Source organism: Salmo trutta, chromosome 38, assembly GCF_901001165.1.
Source record: "Salmo trutta chromosome 38, fSalTru1.1, whole genome shotgun sequence".
NCBI classification, from domain to species: Eukaryota; Metazoa; Chordata; class Actinopteri; order Salmoniformes; family Salmonidae; genus Salmo; species Salmo trutta.
The window spans coordinates 31932484-31952893 of record NC_042994.1 but is presented as its reverse complement, the minus strand read 5'-3'; the positions used below and the strand labels follow the sequence as shown (position 1 = coordinate 31952893).

The window sequence follows — 20410 nt, the reverse complement described above, 5'->3', positions numbered from 1 at the left end:
TGGCCCCATCCGATGATACCCCCGGACAGGGGGTATCATCATATTATCTGTCCTATGTCTCACTGTTCAGAGGGCTTTATCTGTCCTATGTCCCACTGTTCAGCCTACATCTGTCCTATGTCCTACTGTTCAGAGGCCTTTATCTGTCCTATGTCCTACTGTTAGGAGGCCTTTATCTGTCCTATGTCCTACTGTTCAGAGGACTATATCTATCCTATGTCCTACTGTTCAGCCTGCATCTGTCCTATGTCCTACTGTTCAGAGGCCTATATCTGTATATCTGTTGGAATGACCTACAACAGGTATTAATGCAGGAGTTATTAACCATAGGACACATACATAGCTTCTTATTGGACTGACCTACAACAGGTATTAATGGAGGAGTTATTAACCATAGGATAGAATGTGCTTTTTGGGTTTAAATAAGTAACAGTTCTTTGTTGGGTTTCTAAGCCAAAAACAGTATTTTGGGAAACTTGTGTTTAAGTTGAATAATTTCAACAGATCTACTTTCATATTGAATGGTTTGTCTGTACATGTATGTACAAAAGAGAAGCCCTTAGTTAAGACTGGTGCACTGACAAGGAGGCCCTTAGATAAGACTGGTGCAATGACAAGGAGGAGGCCCTTAGATAAGACTGGTGCAATGACAAGAAGGAGGCCCTTAGATAAGACTGGTGCAATGCTCTAACCACTAGGTTACCTGCCATATCAATGTTTTACATTGTAACTATGCATCTTATGGCTTTTATTAACACGCAGACGTTAGTAACGCCTCGATACCACCTACAGCGTCATTGCATTTTGGTACACCAGACGTTAATTCATTTCCAATGGAACGCTATGTTTGCCTTGCGGCATTGCGTCGCAGAGACAGTTGCAATGCGTCCTGTGTGGTGCATACGTTGGATTTATGAAAACCATATGCATAAAATTGTATTTTGTAGACGGCTTGACAGAAATGGTAGAGGAAGGTGAATGTTGAACTTTTGTTGCACACATCTCCAGATGATTATGTGTACTGTCGGGAATGAAGCCTAGTCAATGTGACCAGATGACTCCTCCAGTCCCCAGACAGGACTCTGGTAACACTGAGACAAGAAAGATCCAGAAGAAGAGGAAGAAGAACAGGAAGAGGCCTCAAACACAAGAGGAAGAAGGACAGGAAGAGGCCTCAATCACAAGAGGAAGAAGAACAGGAAGAGGCCTCAATCACAAGAGGAAGAAGGACAGGAAGAGGCCTCAAACACAAGAGGAAGAAGGACAGGAAGAGGCCTCAACCACAAGAGGAAGAAGAACAGGAAGAGGCCTCAATGACAAGAGGAAGAAGGACAGGAAGAGGCCTCAACCACAAGTAGCTAGAGAGCAGTAAAACCTTGTCAAAGGCAGAAAGGCATGAAGTACAAAGTTGCACGGTAGGAAGGTAGACTGTATGCAGAGGTTCCTCTGCCGGAGGGTGAAGGTAGACTGTATACAGAGGTTCCTCTGCCGGAGGGTGAAGGTAGACTGTATGCAGAGGTTCCTCTGCCGGAGGGTGAAGGTAGACTGTATGCAGAGATTCCTCTGCCGGAGGGTGAAGGTAGACTGTATGCAGAGATTCCTCTGCCGGAGGGTGAAGGTAGACAGTATGCAGAGGTTCCTCTGCCGGAGAGTGAAGGTAGACTGTATGCAGAGATTCCTCTGCCGGAGGGTGAAGGTAGACTACCTTCATCTGCCGGAGGGTGAAGGTAGACTGTATGCAGAGGTTCCTCTGCCGGAGGGTGAAGGTAGACTGTATGCAGAGATTCCTCTGCCGGAGGGTGAAGGTAGACTGTATGCAGAGATTCCTCTGCCGGAGGGTGAAGGTAGACTGTATGCAGAGATTCCTCTGCCGGAGGGTGAAGGTAGACTACCTTCATATGCCGGAGGGTGGAGGTAGACTGTATGCAGAGGTTCCTCTGCCGGAGGGTGAAGGTAGACTGTATGCAGAGATTCCTCTGCCGGAGGGTGAAGTTAGACTGTATGCAGAGGTTCCTCTGCCGGAGGGTGAAGGTAGACTGTATGCAGAGGTTCCTCTGCCGGAGGGTGAAGGTAGACTGTATGCAGAGGTTCCTCTCCAGGAGGGTGAAGGTAGACTGTATGCAGAGATTCCTCTGCCGGAGGGTGAAGGTAGACTGTATGCGGAGGTTCCTCTGCCGGAGGGTGAAGGTAGAGTGTATACAGAGGTTCCTCTCCAGGAGGGTGAAGGTAGACTGTATGCAGAAGTTCCTCTGCCGGAGGGTGAAGGTAGACTGTATGCAGAGGTTCCTCTGCCGGAGGGTTAAGGTAGAGTGTATACAGAGGTTCCTCTCCAGGAGGGTGAAGGTAGACCGTATGCAGAAGTTCTTCTGCCGGAGGGTGAAGGTAGACTGTATGCAGAGGTTCCTCTGCCGGAGGGTGAAGGTAGAGTGTATACAGAGGTTCCTCTCCAGGAGGGTGAAGGTAGACTGTATGCAGAAGTTCCTCTGCCGGAGGTTCAACATATATGGCAACACCCCCGTCAAACCTCGGCTCTGGGATGGAGCTGGTGGAGTTGCCTGATGGCACGTGGGCCGTGAAGCAGATGACACCACGGAATATCGCCACCTAGGAACCAATGTGTTACCTGATTCTGTGTAGACTTCACATGTGAAGGAGACAATGTGTTATGGAACTTTGCTTAATTGCCACGTGTACAGGGGTGAGGATGTCTTGTGTGGCTGTAGTCAAAGGAGGCATGGGCTTGGGAAAAACTGTAGAAATACCAATGTAAAAAAATAAGGAAAGGACTCTAGGAAGACCCATCAGGAGCTGATTGATGTATTAGAAGTTTTTGTGGGGTAAGGTAAGAACAGAACTTAATTACTATTGTTAGAAGCTACTGTATTATAATCACTATATAAAAAATCTATAAAATCCATCAGTTGTGAAACTATGGAACCAAAAGAGAAGTGTTACTGGTTTTCATTAACTAGTGGACCCAAAAGAGAAGTGTTACTGGTTTTCATTAACTAGTGGACCCAAAAGAGAAGTGTTACTGATTTTTATTAACTAGTGGAACCAAAAGAGAAGTGTTACTGGTTTTCATTAACTAGTGGACCCAAAAGAGAAGTGTTACTGATTTTCATTAACTAGTGGAACCAAAAGAGAAGTGTTACTGGTTTTCATTAACTAGTGGAACCAAAAGAGAAGTGTTACTGGTTTTCATTAACTTGTGGAACCAAAAGAGAAGTGTTACTTGTTTTCATGAACTAGTTAAATGATTTGTTGAATAAAGTGCTGAAGAAGAAGATAAGCATTAGAATAACTAGAGGCTCATTAAATCATTCATTTGAAGTAATTAGTCTTAGCTGAAACCCTATACCCGGGACTAGGCGAGTGTGACACCCGCGAGGGTGCTGTCCGGTCAATGACAAAGGGAGGACCAGACGCTAGCAGGAATGTCTGAGATTATGCCGCGCTTATTAAAAATTGTTTAACACCGTGGTGTAACGTATCCTCCGTGAACGGCGAGATAACACGCACTAAGAGCCACGCCACGCAATAAAATAGTACATAGCGGACTATAAATACATTTTGGATTGCTCGTTGGTGTTGTACACAAAAATACCCCCCGCTGACGTGTAGTATAGTGTTCCAAACTACCCGTGAAGTGTAAGCAGAAGGAAGTAGTGAGCTAACCTCTGTGGCAAGCAGGGATAGATCAAGAGGGGTGACCCGGGTTGAGAAACTGGAGCTCAGGGATCCACTGCTAACTCAGCTCAGGGTAGGAAGACAGGGAGGTCGCCTCACCAGGAAAGAGGCTCGTACCGAGGGATAATCCAGACCTACAGCGCGCGGTGGGAGTTGACCTTCCCTGTGAGGTCAAGAGAAGATCCACAGAGTAGCCGCGCATGAGTGAAGCTAGTAGGTCCGTCTGGGAGGCGGCCCGTACTAGTCACCTCGACAGTACCATTTTGTGCAAAGACGTTGTAGGTGTGTTCGTTGTTATCACGACATGTCAGTCACACATTCAATTGCAACAGCCAGACGGTGGTAGTGTTGCAGGTTTAATTCTGGAATGAATCACCCCCCATAGGTATGTGTCTAATCGGGGGAAAGTGGTACTCGCTAAGTAAGCAGTGTGACGTTCTTTACTCGGATACATTCAAACTGACATAGCCTGCTTCATATTCAGGTAATGTAAAAAATATATATATAATTTTATATAAAAAAATAACGTATTTTTGAGTCTGCTTTATACAATTCGATTTCATGTGGCATGAAAATACCAAAATCACAGAATCACAATTTCGCAGTCAAAGTGTGGGATAATTTGTGTTCTCTATGCTTTAAGTATAATTTCATGTGATATATTCGTTTCCACACTGGAACAGTGGTAAGGGATTTATGTATTACCTCATAGTCTTTCAGGTGCCCTAACTGGTTACAAAATATATAATTTCACAAGAGGAGCATTGCTAACGTTTCTCTATGGTGTGGACTCTTTCATGCTCTTTCAAATGCCTTTAATGAGGTACAACTCTTTCCACACAGGAAGCATTGGTAAGGTTTCTCTCCTGTGTGTATTCTCTCATGCATTTTCAGGTTACCTAACCTGGTAAAACTCTTTCCACACTGGGAGCAGTGATGAAGCTTCTCTCCTGTGTGTGTCTGCTCATGCCTTTTCATGTTGCTCAACTCTGTAAAACTCTTTTCACACAGGGAGCAGTGGAAAGGCTTCTCCCCTGTGTGTATTCTCTCATGCATTTTCAGGTTCCCTAAACTGTTAAAACTCTTTCCGCACTGGGAGCAGTGATGAGGCTTCTCTCCTGTGTGTGTCCTCTCATGCATTTTCAGAGTCCCTAACTCTTTAAAATGCTTTCCACAGAGGGCGCATTGGTAAGGTTTCTCTTCTATGTGTATTCTCTCATGCATTTTCAGGTTACCTAACCTGGTAAAACTCTTTCCACACTGGGAGCAGTGATGAAGCTTCTCTCCTGTGTGTGTCCGCTCATGCCTTTTCATGTTGCTCAACTCTGTAAAACTCTTTTCACACAGGGAGCAGTGGAAAGGCTTCTCCCCTGTGTGTATTCTCTCATGCATTTTCAGGTTCCCTAACCTGTTAAAACTCTTTCCACACTGGGAGCATTGGTAACACTTCTCTCCTGTGTGTGTTCTTTCATGCCTTTTCATGTTGCCTAACTCGGTAAAACTCTTTCCACACTAGAAGCAGTGATGAGGCTTCTCTCCTGTGTGTATTCTCTTATGCATTTTTAGTCTCCCTAAATCTGTAACACACTTTCCACAGAGGGAGCAGTGGAAAGGCTTTGCTCCTGTGTGTGTCCTCTCATGCCTTTTTAGTCTCCATAACTGAGTAAAACTCTTCCCGCAGTGGGAGCAGTGGTGTCGTCTTGCTGGATTGGACGTCTCTGTCTCTGGTTCCTCTGAGTCTGGTCTTTCTCCTGCCGAAGACAGTGGTTATTTAAACAGAGAGACCTGAATAAAAACTAATTAAAACAGTATTGAACTTCACCGTTGTTATGCAAAAAAAGTGGTATAAGCATTCAAACAGATGTAGAAGGGTCTTAGAAAACAGTCTGAAAAGGTATTGGAAACAGGCATGCATCAAAACAGTCTTATAAAATATCTACAAGAATTAGTCTGAATAGGGATTGGAAACAGCCTGAAAAGGTATTGGAAACAGCCTGAAAAGGGATTGGAAACAGTCTGAAAGGGGATTAGAAACAGTCTGAAAAGGGATTGGAAACAGTCTGAAAAGGGATTGGAAACAGCCTGAAAGGGGATTGGAAACAGTCTGAAAAGGGATTGGAAACAGCCTGAAAGGGATTGGAAACAGCCTGAAAAGGGATTGGAAACAGCCTGAAAGGGATTGGAAACAGCCTGAAAAGGGATTGGAAACAGTCTGAAAGGGGATTGGAAACAGCCTGAAAGGGATTGGAAACAGCCTGAAAGGGATTGGAAACAGTCTGAAAGGGATTGGAAACAGCCTAGCTAACAGCCTGAAAGGGATTGGAAACAGCCTGAAAAGGGATTGGAAACAGCCTGAAAGGGATTGGAAACAGCCTGAAAAGGGATTGGAAACAGCCTGAAAGGGATTGGAAACAGCCTGAAAAGGGATTGGAAACAGCCTGAAAGGGATTGGAAACAGCCTGAAAAGGGATTGGAAACAGTCTGAAAAGGGGATTGGAAACAGCCTGAAAAGGTATTGGAAACAGCCTGAAAGGGGATTGGAAACAGCCTGAAAAGGGATTGGAAACAGCCTGAAAAGGTATTGGAAACAGCCTGAAAGGGGATTGGAAACAGCCTGAAAAGGGATTGGAAACAGTCTGATTGGAAACAGCCTGAAAAGGTATTGGAAACAGGCTGCATCAAAACAATCATGTTGAAGTAAATTCCCCTGCCAACTATTATACTTAGTTTCAGATGCTTTATTTTCCTTCTGTAAGTTTAAAGAGATTCTCCTTTACTTTTGAATACTTTTTTCTTAAAGTAGTGCTCACAAGCCAAAAGTGGTTCCCAAAAAATGCGTACTACGTCACATGTAGATTTGTGCACCACGATATTACTCTCTTTTTGCTCTGCTGTGGGTGCATGATGAGCCTCTTGCTAGCCATCACTCATATGGTGGGGGGCTGAAGCTCATTTGCCCACGTGGGGGAAATGTAGGGAGAATGGTGCAGCACAAGTTCCAGAAAAACAGTCGCTTTCAAACTAGGAATGTTGTGGCTAATTGAGGTAAAACAGTAATTCTGCTCATAGATTATGGATGAAGTACACATTGGTATCTTACAAATATTTTGAGGAGGGAGGATAATGAAATAAGAAGTCTTGAGGAGGATAATGAAAGTTTATAAACAAGTAAAAGTAGATCTACCAATAAGGTAGTGTTTTTACTGATGTACAGTGCCTTCGGAAAGGATTCAGATCCTTGACTTTTTCCACATTTTGTTAGGTTACAGCCTTCTTTTAAAATGTATTAAATTGTTTTAAGAAATCAATCAATCTACACACAATACCCCATAATGATATCACAATACCCCATAATGACATCACAATACCCCATAATGACATCACAAAACCCCATAATGACATCACAATACCCCATAATGACATCACAATACCCCATAATGACATCACAAAACCCCATAATGACAAAGAAAAAAACGTTTATTTTTTTTAAAAATGTTGCTAATTTATAAAAATAAAAAATGGAAATATTACATTTACATAAGTATTCAGACCCTTTACTCTGTATTTTGTTGAAATACCTTTGGCAGCGATTACAGCCTCGAGTCGTCTTGGGTATGACGCTACAAGCTTGGCACACCGGTATTTGGGGAGTTTCTCCCATTCTTCTCCGCAAATCCTCTCAAGCTCTGTCAGGTTGGATGGGGAACGTTGCTGCACAGCTATTTTCAGGTCTCCAGAGATGTTTGATCAGGTTCAATGTCCGGCTCTGACTGGGCTACTCAAGGACATTCAGAGACTTATCCCGAAACCACTCCTGCGTTGTCTTGGCTGTGTGCTTAGGGTCGTTGTCCTGTTGGAAGGTGAACCTTCGACCCAGTCTGAGTTCCTGAGCACTCTGGAGCAGGTCATCAAGGATCTCTCTGTACTTTGCTCCATTCATCTTTGCCTCAATCCTGACTAGTCTCCCAGTCCCTGCAACTGAAAAACATCTCCACAGCATGATGCAGCCACCACCATGCTTCACCTTAGGGATGGTACCAGGTGTCCTCCAGACGTGATATTTGTCATTCAGGCCAAAGAGTTCAGTCTTGGTTTCATCAGACCAGAGAATCTTGTTTGTCATGGTCTGAGAGTCCTTTAGGTGCCTTTTGGCAAACTTCAATCTGGCTGTCATGTGCCTTTCACTGAGGAGTGGCTTCCATCCGGCCACTTTACCATAAAGGCCTGATTGGTGGAGTGCTACAGAGATGGTTGTCCATCTGGAAGGTTCTCCCATCTCCACAGAGAACTCTGGAGCTCTGTCAGACTGACCATCGGGTTCTTGGTCACCTCCCTGACCAAGGCCTTCTCCCCTGATTGCTCAGTTTGGCCGGGCGGCCAACTCTAGGAAGAGTCTTGGTGGTTCCAAACTTCTTCCATTTAAGAATGATAGAGGCCACTGTGTTCTTGGGGACATTCAATGCCGCAGATTTTTTTTTTTAACCCTTCCTCAGATCTGTGCCTCGACACAATCCTGTCTCGGAGCTCTACGGACAATTCCTTCAACCTTATGGCTTGGTTTTTGCTCTAACATGCACTGTCAACTGTGTGACCTTATATAGACAGGTGTGAGTGTCCAATCAATTTAATTTACCACAGGTGGACTCCAATCAAGTTGTAGAAACATCACAAGGATGATCAATGGAAACAGGATGCACCTGAGCTCAATTTCGAGTCTCATAGCAAAGGGTCTGAATACTTATATAAATAAAGTATTTCTGTTTTTTATTTTTAATACATTTGCTAACGTTTCTAAAAAACAGTTTTTGTTTTGCCATTATGGGGTATTGTGATGTCATTATGGGGTATTGTGATGTCAATATGGGGTATTGTGTGTAGATTTATGAGGCGGGAAAAAAATCGATTTAATCAATTTTAGAATAAGGCTGTAATGTAACAAAATGTGGAAAAAGTCAAAGGGTCTGAATACTTACCAAAGACAATGAATATTGCGTTTATGAATTATTAAGTGATTCATCTGTATCAGTATAAGGATCTCCATCATGCAGCAGCTTCCTGGAGTCCAGCAACATTAAGGCTGTTATATAGAATTTAAAATATTTCATGACATTACATTTGATAAAACTTTACCCAATACATATTTTTTTAACCTTTATTTAACTAGGCAAGTCAGTTAAGAACAAATTCTTATTTTTCAATGACTGTCTAGGAACAGTGGGTTAACTGCCTTGTTCAGGGTAGAACGACAGATGTTTACCTTGTCAGCTCGGGGATTTGATTTTGCAACCTTTCGGTTACTAGTCCAATGCTCTAACCACTAGGCTACCTGCCGCCCCAGGTAGCCAAGTACATTTAATGTGTTCCCTCAGGCCACTACTCCACTATCACATATTTACAATACAACATCCATGTGTACGTGTGTGTAGAGTGTGTGTCTTATCATGTGTATGTGCCTGTGTCTCTTCACAGTCCCCGCTGTTCCATAAGGTGTATTTTATACCTGCAAGCAGATTCTACTGCTTGCATCAATTACCTGATGTGGAATAGAGTTCCATGTAGTCATGGCTCTTTGTAGAACTGTGCGCCTCCCATAGTCTGTTCTGGACTTGGGGACTGTGAAGAGACCTCTGGTGGCATGTCTTGTGGGGTATGCATGGGTGACCGAGCTGTGTGCTAGTCGTTTAAAACAGACACCTCGGTGCATTCAGCTCGTCAACATTTCTTACAAAAACAGCAGTGATGAAGTCAAATCTCCCTTCCACTTTGAGCCAGGAGAGATTGACATGCATATTATTAATGTTAGCTCTCCGGGTACATTTAAGGGCTGTGCTACCCTGTTCCGAGCAAATTGTAATTTTCCTAGGTCCCTCTTTGTGGCATCTGACCACACGACTGAACAGTAGCCCAGGTGCGACAAAACTAGGGCCTGTAGGACCTGCCTTGTTGTTAGTGTTGTTAAGAAGGCAGAGCATTATTATGGACAGACTTCTCCCCATCTTAGCTACTGTTGTATCAATATGTTTTGACCATGACAGTTTACAATCCAGGGTTACTCCAAGCAGTTTAGTCACCTCAACCTGCTCAATTTCCACATTAGTAATTACAAGATTTCTTTGAGGTTTAGAGTTTAGTGAATGATTTGTCCAAAAATACAATTATTATTACTATTAATTTTTTTAATATTTAGGACTAACTTATTCCTTGCCACCCATTCCGAAACTAACTGCAGCTCTTTGTTAAGTGTTGCAGTGATTTCACTCGCTGTAGTAGCTGACGTGTATAGTGTTGAGTCATCTGCATACATAGACACACTGGCTTTACTCAAAGCCAGTGGCGTGTCGTTGGTAAAGATTGAAAAAAGCAATGGGCCTAGACAGCTGCCCTGGGGAATTACTGATTCTACCTGGATTATGTTGGAGAGGCTTCCATTAAAGAACACCCTCTGTGTTCTGTTAGACAGGTAACTCTTTATCCACAATATAGCAGGGGGTGTAAAGCCATAACACATACAGTTGAAGTCAGAAGTTTACATACACCTTAGCCAAATACATTCAAACTCAGTTTTTCACAATTCCTGACAATTAATCCTAGTAAAAAATGCCCTGTTTTAGGTCAGTTAGGATCACCACTTTATTTTAAGAATGTGAAATGTCAGAATAATAGCAGAGAGAATTATTTATTTCAGGTTTTATTTCTTTAATCACATTCCCAGTGGGTCAGAAGTTTACATACACTCAATTAGTATCTGGTAGCATTGCCTTTAAATTGTTTAACTTGAGTCAAACATTTTTACATTTTAGTAATTTAGCAGACACTCTTATCCAGAGCGACTTACAGTAGTGAGTGCATACATTTCATTTCATGCATTTTTTGGTTTGTTTTGTACGGGCCCCCCGTGGGAATCGAACCCACAACCCTGGCGTTGCACCATGCTGGCGTTGCAAACACCATGCCCTACCAACTGAGCCACAGAGAAGACCAAACAATTCGGGTAGCCTTCCACAAACCTTAAGCCATTTTGCCACAAGTTTGGAAGTATGGTTGAGGTCATTGTCCATTTGGAAGACCCATTTGCGACCAAGCTTTTTTTATTTTTTAATTTCACCTTTATTTAACCAGGTAGGCAAGTTGAGAACAAGTTCTCATTTACAATTGCGACCTGGCCAAGATAAAGCAAAGCAGTTCGACACATACAACAACACAGAGTTACACATGGAGTAAAACAACATACAATCAATGATGCAGTAGAAAAAAAAACAAGACTATATACAATGTGAGCAAATGATGTGAGATAAGGGAGGTAAAGGCAAAAAAATGCCATGGTGGCAAAGTAAATAAAGTATAGCAAGTAAAACACTGGAATGGTAGATTTGTAGTTTGAAGAAAGTTCAAAGTTAAAATATAAATAATATGGTGCAAAGGAGCAAAATAAATAAAATAAATAAATACAGTAGGGGAAGAGGTAGTAGTTTGGGCTAAATTATAGATGGGCAATGTACAGGTGCAGTGATCTGGGAGCTGCTCTGATAGCTGGTGCTTAAAGCTAGTGAGGGAGATAAGTGTTTCCAGTTTCAGAGATTTTTGTAGTTCGTTCCAGTCATTGGCAGCAGAGAACTGGAAGGAGAGACGACCAAAGGAGGAGTTGGCTTTAGGGGTGACCAGAGAGATATACCTGCTGGAGCGCGTGCTACAGTTGGGTGCTGCTATGGTGACCAGTGAGCGGAGATAAGGGGGGACTTTACCTAGCAGGGTCTTGTAGATGACCTGGAGCCAATGTGTTTGGCGACGATTATGAAGCGAAGGCCAGCCAACGAGAGCGTACAGGTCGCAGTGGTGGGTAGTATATGGGGCTTTGGTGACAAAACGGATGGCACTGTGATAGACTGCATCCAGCTTGTTGAGTAGGGTATTGGAGGCTATTTTGTAAATGACATCGCCGAAGTCGAGGATTGGTAGGATGGTCAGTTTTACGAGGGTATGTTTGGCAGCATGAGTGAAGGATGCTTTGTTGCGAAATAGGAAGCCAATTCTAGATTTAACTTTGGATTGGAGATGATTGATGTGAGTCTGGAAGGAGAGTTTACAGTCTAACCAGACACCTAGGTATTTGTAGTTGTCCACAAATTCTAAGTTAGAACCGTCCAGAGAAGTGATGCTGGACAGGTGGGCAGGTGCAGGCAGCAATCGGTTGAAGAGCATGCATTTAGTTTTACTTGTATTTAAGAGCAGTTGGAGACCACGGAAGGAGAGTTGAATGGCATTGAAGCTCGTCTGGAGGGTTGTTAACACAGTGTCCAAAGAAGGGCCAGAAGTATACAGAATGGTGTCATCTGCGTAGAGGTGGATCAGAGATTCACCAGCAGCAAGAGCAACATCATTGATGTATACAGAGAAAAGAGTTGGCCCAAGAATTGAACCCTGTGGTACCCCCATAGAGAGTGCCAGAGGTCCGGACAGCAGACCCTCCGATTTGACACACTGAACTCTGTCAGAGAAGTAGTTGGTGAACCAGGCGACGCAATCGTTTGAGAAACCAAGGCTACTGAGTCTGCCGATGAGGATGTGGTGATTAACAGAGTCAAAAGCTTTGGCCAGGTCAATGAATACGGCAGCACAGTATTGTTTCTTATCGATGGCGGTTACGATGTCGTTTAGGACCTTGAGCGTGGCTGAGGTGCACCCATGACCAGCTCTGAAACCAGATTGCATAGCGGAGAGGGTGCGGTGGGATTCGAAATGGTCGGTAATCTGTTTGTTGACTTGGCTTTCGAAGACCTTAGAAAGGCAGGGTAGGATGGATATAGGTCTGTAGCAATTTGGGTCAAGAGTGTCACCTCCTTTGAAGAGGGGGATGACAGCAGCTGCTTTCCAATCTATGGGAATCTCAGACGACACGAAAGAGAGATTGAACAGGCTAGTAATAGGGGTTGCAATAATTTCGGCAGATAATTTTAGAAAGAAAGGGTCCAGATTGTCAAGCCCAGCTGATTTGTAGGGGTCCAGATTTTGCAGCTCTTTCAGAACATCAGCTGAATGGATTTGGGAGAAGGAGAAATGGGGAGGCTTGGGCGAGTAGCTGTGGGGGGTGCAGTGCTGTTGAATGCAGTAGGGGTAGTTAAGTGGAAAGCATGGCCAGCCGTAGAAAAATGCTTATTGAAATTCTCAATTATAGTGGGCTTATCGGTGGTGACAGAGTTTCCTATCCTCAGTGCAGTGGGCAGTTGGGAGGAGGTGTTCTTATTCTCCATGGACTTTACAATGTCCCAGAACTTTTTAGAGTTGGAGTTGCACGAAGCAAATTTCTGTTTGAAAAGGCTAGCCTTGGCGTTTCTAACTGCCTGTGTGTATTGGTTTCTAACTTCCCTGAAAAGTTGCATATCGCGGGGGCAGTTCGATGCTAATGCAGAACGCCACAGGATATTTTTGTGTTGGTTAAGGGCAGTCAGGTCTGGGGAGAACCAAGGGCTATATCTGTTCCTGGTTCTAAATTTCTTGAAAGGGGCATGCTTATTTAAGATGGTGAGGAAGGCATTTTTTTTTAAATAACCAGGCATCCTCTACTGACGGGATGAGGTCAATATCCTTCCAGGATACCAGGGCCAGGTCGATTAGAAAGGCTTGCTCGTTGAAATGTTTCAGGGAGCTTATGACAGTGATGAATGGAGGTCGTTTGACCGCTGACCCATTACGGGTGCAGGCAATGAGGCAGTGATCGCTGAGATCTTGGTTGAAAACAGCAGAGGTGTATTTAGAGGGCACGTTGGTTAGGATGATATCTATGAGGGTGCCAGTGTTTGCGGCTTTGGGGTTGTACCTGGTGGGTTCATTAATGATTTGTGTGAGATTGAGGGCATCAAGCTTGGATTGTAGGATGGCTGGGGTGTTAAGCATGTCCCAGTTTAGGTCACCTAGTAGCACGAGCTCTGAAGAAAGATGGGGGGCAATCAGTTCACATATGGTGTCCAGAGCACAGCTAGGGGCCGAGGGGGGTCTATAGCAGGCGGCAACGGTGAGAGACTTGTTTTTGGAGAGGTGGATTTTTTAAAGTAGAAGTTCAAATTGTTTGGGTACAGACCTGGATAGCAGGACAGAACTCTGCAGGCTATCTCTGCAGTAGATTGCAACACCGCCCCCTTTGGTTGTTCTATCTTGTCTGAAAACGTTGTAGTTAGGGATGAAGATTTCAGAGTTTTTGGTGGACTTCCTAAGCCAAGATTCACACACAGCTAGGACATCCGGGTTGGCAGAGTGTGCTAAAGCAGTGAATAAAACAAACTTAGGGAGGAGGCTTCTAATGTTAACATGCATGAAACCAAGGTTATTACGGTTACAGAAGTCATCAAAAGAGAGCGCCTGGGGAGTAGGAGTGGAGCCAGGCACTGCAGGGCCTGGATTCACCTCTACATCCCCAGAGGAGCAGAGAAGAATAAGTAAGCTATAAGAATTGGTCGTCTGTGACGTCCAGAATAGAGAGAAAAAGGAGCAGGTTTCTGGGGCCGATAAAATAGCTTCAAGGTATAATGTACAGACAAAGGTATGGTGGGATGTGAGTACAGAGGAGGTAAACCTAGGCATTTAGTGATTATGAGAGAGATATCTCTAGAAACATCATTGAAACCAGAAGATGTCATAGCATGTGAGGGTGGAGGAACTGAGAGGTTGGATAAGGTATAATGAGCCGGGCTAGAGGCTCTACAGTGAAATAAGCCAATAAACACTAACCAGAACAGCAATGGACATTGCATATTGACATTAAGGAGAGGCATGCTTAGCCTAGTGATCAAAGGGTCCAGTGAGATTCAGACAGCAAGCCGGGCCGTAGGTAGCAAGCTGGTGGAAAATGGAGGGAGGTCTGTTTTTAGCCACCTCGTGCGTTTCCGTCTGTGGGTTAGTGAGGTTCCGTGTGGAAGGGGGGACCTGTCCAAATTGGCAAAATAGTTAGTTATAGTGGCCCAAGAAAAGTGTCCGATAGACCTATTCAGATCGCAGCCGATAAGACAGCTAGCGATTATCCGGCCGCAGATGGGCGATCAGGTTACGTCGCGACGGAGGGGCCTGTTGGATAACTCCCTCGGGCAGATAACGTCGGTGGTCCAGTCGTGAAGACCCGATGGGGCTCCGCATCGGCAGTAAAACGGGTCAGGATAGGTGATTGTAGCCCAGGAGACACTTCAGCTGGCTAGCTCAGGAAAAGCCCACGAGTGGCTGACGGAACTCTTCAGCTGGCTAGCTCCGTAATAATGTGTGTTAATTCCGTGACCAACGTTGCCAATAGTCACTCAGGTAGCAGCTAGTTAGCTGCAAGATCCAGGTGTAAATGTCCAGAGCCTGCGGTAGAAATCGGGGAAAGGAGAGAGAATAGGTCCGGTATGCTCTGGTCTGAGTCGTGCTGTACAAAAACTGGCGATAGCTTTTCGAGCTAATGGATAGCTGAGGACAGCTAACCGTGGCGAGCTGAACTCCAACGTTAGCCAGTGAAAATGGCTAACCTCTGGCTAGCTTCTGTTGTGGAATTCAGATGAGGTAAATAATACTTTCTTTTTTAAATTGGTGAGGCGGGTTGCAGGAGAGGCTTTGAGGTTGAGTTTTTAGAAGAAAAAAATGTAAAAGGATAAGTGAAGAAAAATATGTAAATATATATATACACAGGACACGACAAGAGGAGGGTAGAGGACGTCTGAACTGCTACGCCATCTTGGAATTATCTTTAACTTCCTGACTGATGTCTTAAGGTGTTGCTTCAAAATATCCACATCATTTTCCTTTCTCATGATGCCATCTATTTTGTGAAATGCACCAGTCCCTCCTGTAGCAAATCACCCCCCACAACATGATGCTGCCACCCCCGTAATTCACGGTTGGGATGGTGTTCTTCGGCTAACAAGCCTCCTCCTTTTCCCTCCAAACATAACGACGGTCATTATGGCCAAACAGTTCTATTTTTGTTTCATCAGACCAGAGGAAATTTCTCCCAAAAATATGATCTTTGTCCCCATTTGCAGTTGCAAACCGTAGTCTGGCTTTTTTATGGCGGTTTTGGAGCAGTGGCTTCTTTCTTGCTGAACGGCCTTTCAGGTTATGTCGATATAGGACTCGTTTTACTGTGGATATAGATACTTTTGTACCTGTTTTCTTCTATCATTTTCACAAGGTCCTTTGCTGTTCTATGATTGATTTGCACTTCTCGCACCAAAGTACATTCATCTCTAGGAGCCAGAACGTGTCTCCTTCCTGAGCGGTATGACGGCTGCGTGGTCCCATGGTGTTTATACTTGCGTAATATTGTTTGTACAGATGAGCGTGGTACCTTCAGGTGTTTGGAAATTGTTCTCAAGGATGAACCAGCTTTGTACAATTTCTGTTTCTGACATCTTGGCTGATTTCTTCAAATTTTCCCATGATGTCAAGCAAAGAGGCACTGAGTTTGAAGGTAGGCCTTGAAATACATCCACTGGTACACCTCCAATTGACTCAAATGATGTCAATTAGCCTATCAGAAGCTTCTAAAGCATGACATAATTTTCTGGAATTTTCCAAGTAATAATTGTTGATGGCAGAGGCTAAGACAGTAAAGGGACTTTCAAGGGACTTTAAGGATTCAATAACCTATTTTCAGGACAAGCAGCCAACGAGGTGTTTTGTTCAACCTATGGAACTTTGTTTATAGTCCCGCCAAGTTCTATTTGTATTGTCGCGCCAAGCGCCATTTGTATTGTCGCGCCGTACGCCATTTGTATTGTCGCGCCGTACGCCATTTGTATTGTCGCGCCGTACGCCATTTGTATTCCTTAGTTTCAGTACTGTATAATTTATCAACGTTACTGTGTTCATTCAAACATATAGTTCTCACGGCGTGACGTGGATGCATCGGAGAAAAAGACGTGCAAGGCAGCAATAAACGCCCGTTTCAAGGAACCAACCTGTGTCTGTTGTCGTGAAGAGAGCTATACTGAATGTGAATATGTATATTATGTTTAAATACTAGAATAGTAATTGTTAAAGCAGTTCTCTGTTCTTTTCCCATCTAGATCAGATCACATCACAATGTATTTAACAAAGTCACAACGCTTTACAGAGGTAGAGACAGATCAATCAAATCAAAATACAGTGAAAACAGAAATCAACAACACAGAGACAGCATTCAGACAGACAGTCAATCATGTCACAACACTTTACAGAGGTCGGACAGATCAAATTAAATCACACTGCATTTAACATTTAAATAAACTGTTTATTTACCTTTAACAAAGTCACAAAACGCTTTACAGAGAAACAATAAGACAGAAAGCTATAGTAATAAACCCAATCAAAATACAGTGAAGAAAGAGAAATCAACAACACAGCAACAGCATGCAGACAGACAGTACATGGACATACTGTACTGCACTATACTTTACTCTACTGAACTATACTATTCTGAACTCTACTATACTGAACTACACTTTACTGTACTGAACTACTGAGCTATACTTGACTGTACTCTACTGAACTATACTTTACTGTACTCTACTGAGCTATACTGAACTACACTTTACTGTGTTCTACTGTACTGAACTATACTTCACTGTACTCTACTGTACTATACTGAGCTATACTTTACTGTACTATACTTTAGAGTAGAAGCAGGTGGTTTGGTTGTTTAGCTATCTGTAACGTCTAGCAACCCAAAGATAGCGTGTACGAATCTCATCATGGACAACTTTAGCATTTTAACTAATTAGCAACTACTTACTACATTTTAGCTACTTTGCAACTACTTAGCATGCTGGCTAACCTTTCCCCCTAACCCTTTAACCTAACTCCTAACTTTAACCCCTAAACCTAACCCATAGCCTAGCTTATGTTAGGAACAACAAATAGAAATTCGTAACATATCATACGAAATGGATGATGGACATCCACAAATTAATACATACCATACAATAAGTAACATATCATATTAAATGGAGTGTCTCGGATTTACAAGTAATTTTTACATTGAACCAAAGTGGAATAGACGTTGAATTGACGTCTGTGCCCAGTGGGTTGCTAGTAATAAATATCTTTGATAGTCTAGTGTCAGGCTACCTAAGCAAGCCAGCTAGCTACTAGCAAAGTAAATATAACATTAAATGGGACAACTAGCCATATCTGAGAGAAGTGTGTTTAAAACACAGCGGCAAATATACACAGAAAGCGCTGTAGCCATTTCCTGCAGTCAATTTCCAAAAGCGCCCTCTTTGGCCTCACGATTTGTCCCACTGCAGAAAAAGGTTAAAAGCTTCAATGTTTCGGCTATGTTCGTTACCAAGACTAGCTGTTGTTGAAGAAGCGTCCCGTCCACTAGATGATCTGCCACACTGGCCACATCCCTTACTACCGACTGAAGTTGGTAATGCACTGAACTAGGAAACTCAAACATTTCTGACTTGCTGAACCCAAGTTTCCTAGTTCCGACTTGCACGTGAATGTGGTAAAATCTTTATTTTTATTTTCAGACAACTTTTATTTATCATTAATTTTTATAAAAAATGATATGGATACTACAAAGAGAAGCATGTGTTGATCAAAACTGATTTTAAATGAGAAAGCTTTTAAAGCATAGGCTACCATACTGCACATCTGCATTTAGGAAACCAATCAAACAGATAATCTCACAATACCCAGCTAGGTCTATATTGTGATTAAACAGTGAAATAAGACCTGTACATGTGAAGTTGTTTGTTACTTCAAATTAAACTACAAAGTACAGTCGTGGCCAAAAGTTTTGAGAATGACACAAATATTAATTTTCACAAAGTCTGCTGCCTCAGTTTGTATGATGGCAATTTGCATATACTCCAGAATGTTATGAAGAGTGATCAGATGAACTGCAATTAATTGCAAAGTCCCTCTTTGCCATGAAAATGAACTGATTCAGCCCCAAAAAACATTTCCACTGCATTTCAGCCCTGCCACAAAAGGACCAGCTGACATCATGTCAGTGATTCTCTTGTTAACACAGGTGTGAGTGTTGACGAAGACAAGGATGGAGATCACTCTGTCATGCTGATTGAGATGGAATAACAGACTGGAAGCTTCAAAAGGAGGGTGGTGCTTGGAATCATTGTTCTTCTTCGGTCAACCATGATTACCTGCAAGGAAACACGTGCCGTCATCATTGCTTTGCACAAAAAGGGCTTCACAGGCAAGGATATTGCTGCCAGTAAGATTGTACCTAAATCAACCATTTATCGGATAATCAAGAACTTCAAGGAGAGCGGTTCAATTGTTGTGAAGAAGGCTTCAGGGTGCCCAAAAAAGTCCAGCAAGCACCAGGACCGTCTCCTAAAGTTGATTCAGCTGCCGGATCGTGGCACCCCCAGTACAGGGCTTGCTCAGGAATGGCAGCAGGCAGGTGTGAGCGCATCTGCATGCACACTGAGGCAAAGGCTTTTGGAGGATGGCCTGGTGTCAAGAAGGGCAGCAAAGAAGCCACCTCTCTCCAGGAAAAACATCAGGGACAGACTGATATTCTGCAAAAGGTACAGGGATTGGACTGCTGAGGACTGGGATAAAGTCATTTTCTCTGATGAATCCCCTTTCCGATTGTTTGGGCATCCGGAAAAAGGCTTGTCCGGAGAAGACAAGGTGAGCGCTACCATCAGTCCTGTGTCACGCCATCAGTAAAGCATCCTGTGTGGGGTTGCTTCTCAGCTAAGGGAGTGGGCTCACTCACAATTTTGCCTAAGAACACAGCCATCAATAAAGAATGGTACCAACACATCCTCCGAAAGCAACTTCTCCCAACCATCCAGGAACAGTTTGGTGACGAACAATGCCTTTTCCAGCATGATGGAGCACCTTGCCATAAGGCAAAAGTGATAACTAAGTGGCTTGGCGAACAAAACAAAGATAATTTGGGTCCATGGCCAGGAAACTCCCCAGACCGTAATCTCATTGAGAACTTGTGGTCAATCCTCAAGAGGCGGGTGGACAAACAAAAACCCACAAATTCTGACAAACACCAAGCATTGATTATGCAAGAATGGGCTGCCATCAGTCAGGATGTGGCCCAGAAGTTAATTGACAGCATGCCAGGGCGGATTGCAGAGGTCTTGAAAAAGAAGGGTTAACACTGCAAATATTGACACTTTGCATCAACTTCATGTAATTGTCAATAAAAGCCTTTGACACTTATGAAATGCTTGTAATTATACTTCAGTGTTCCATAGTAACATCTGACAAAAATATCTAAAGACACTGAAGCAGCAAACTTTGTGGAAATTAATATTTGTGTCATTCTCAAAACTTTTGGCCACGACTGTACATTCACAACTATTTTAAATAAATCCAAATAATTCTTAGATTTATTATACTGTCTTTCAAATTCTTAATATGATATGTAGTTGAAGTAATTGTAAATACATGCCAATACTTTCCAAATGGTATTTTCAAATACATTCCAATATTCAACTCGTTGTTTTTTCATATAAAGGTGACGTAAATACTGGTTTTGAAATGAATGAAGCCCTGCTCCTATGGCGTCTTCTACTGTGTGTGTAATCTCTCATGGTCTTTCAGGCCCCTTAACTGAAGAAAACACTTTCCACACAGGGAGCACAGGTGAGGCTACACTCCTGTGTGTGTCCTCTCGTGTGTTTTTAGGTGCACTAACTGAACAAAACCCTTTCCACACTGGGAACAGAGGTGAGGCTTCTCTCCTGAGTGTGTCCTCTCGTGCATTTTCAGATTCCTTAAA

The 20410-nt window shown here is 43.2% G+C and overlaps 1 pseudogene; it reads right to left on the bottom strand.

The window, feature by feature from the left end:
* Positions 1–3824: 3824 nt before the first annotated feature.
* On the bottom strand, positions 3825–13376 carry LOC115178598 (zinc finger protein 436-like; annotated as a pseudogene).
* Between the last annotated feature and the right edge of the window lie 7034 nt (positions 13377–20410).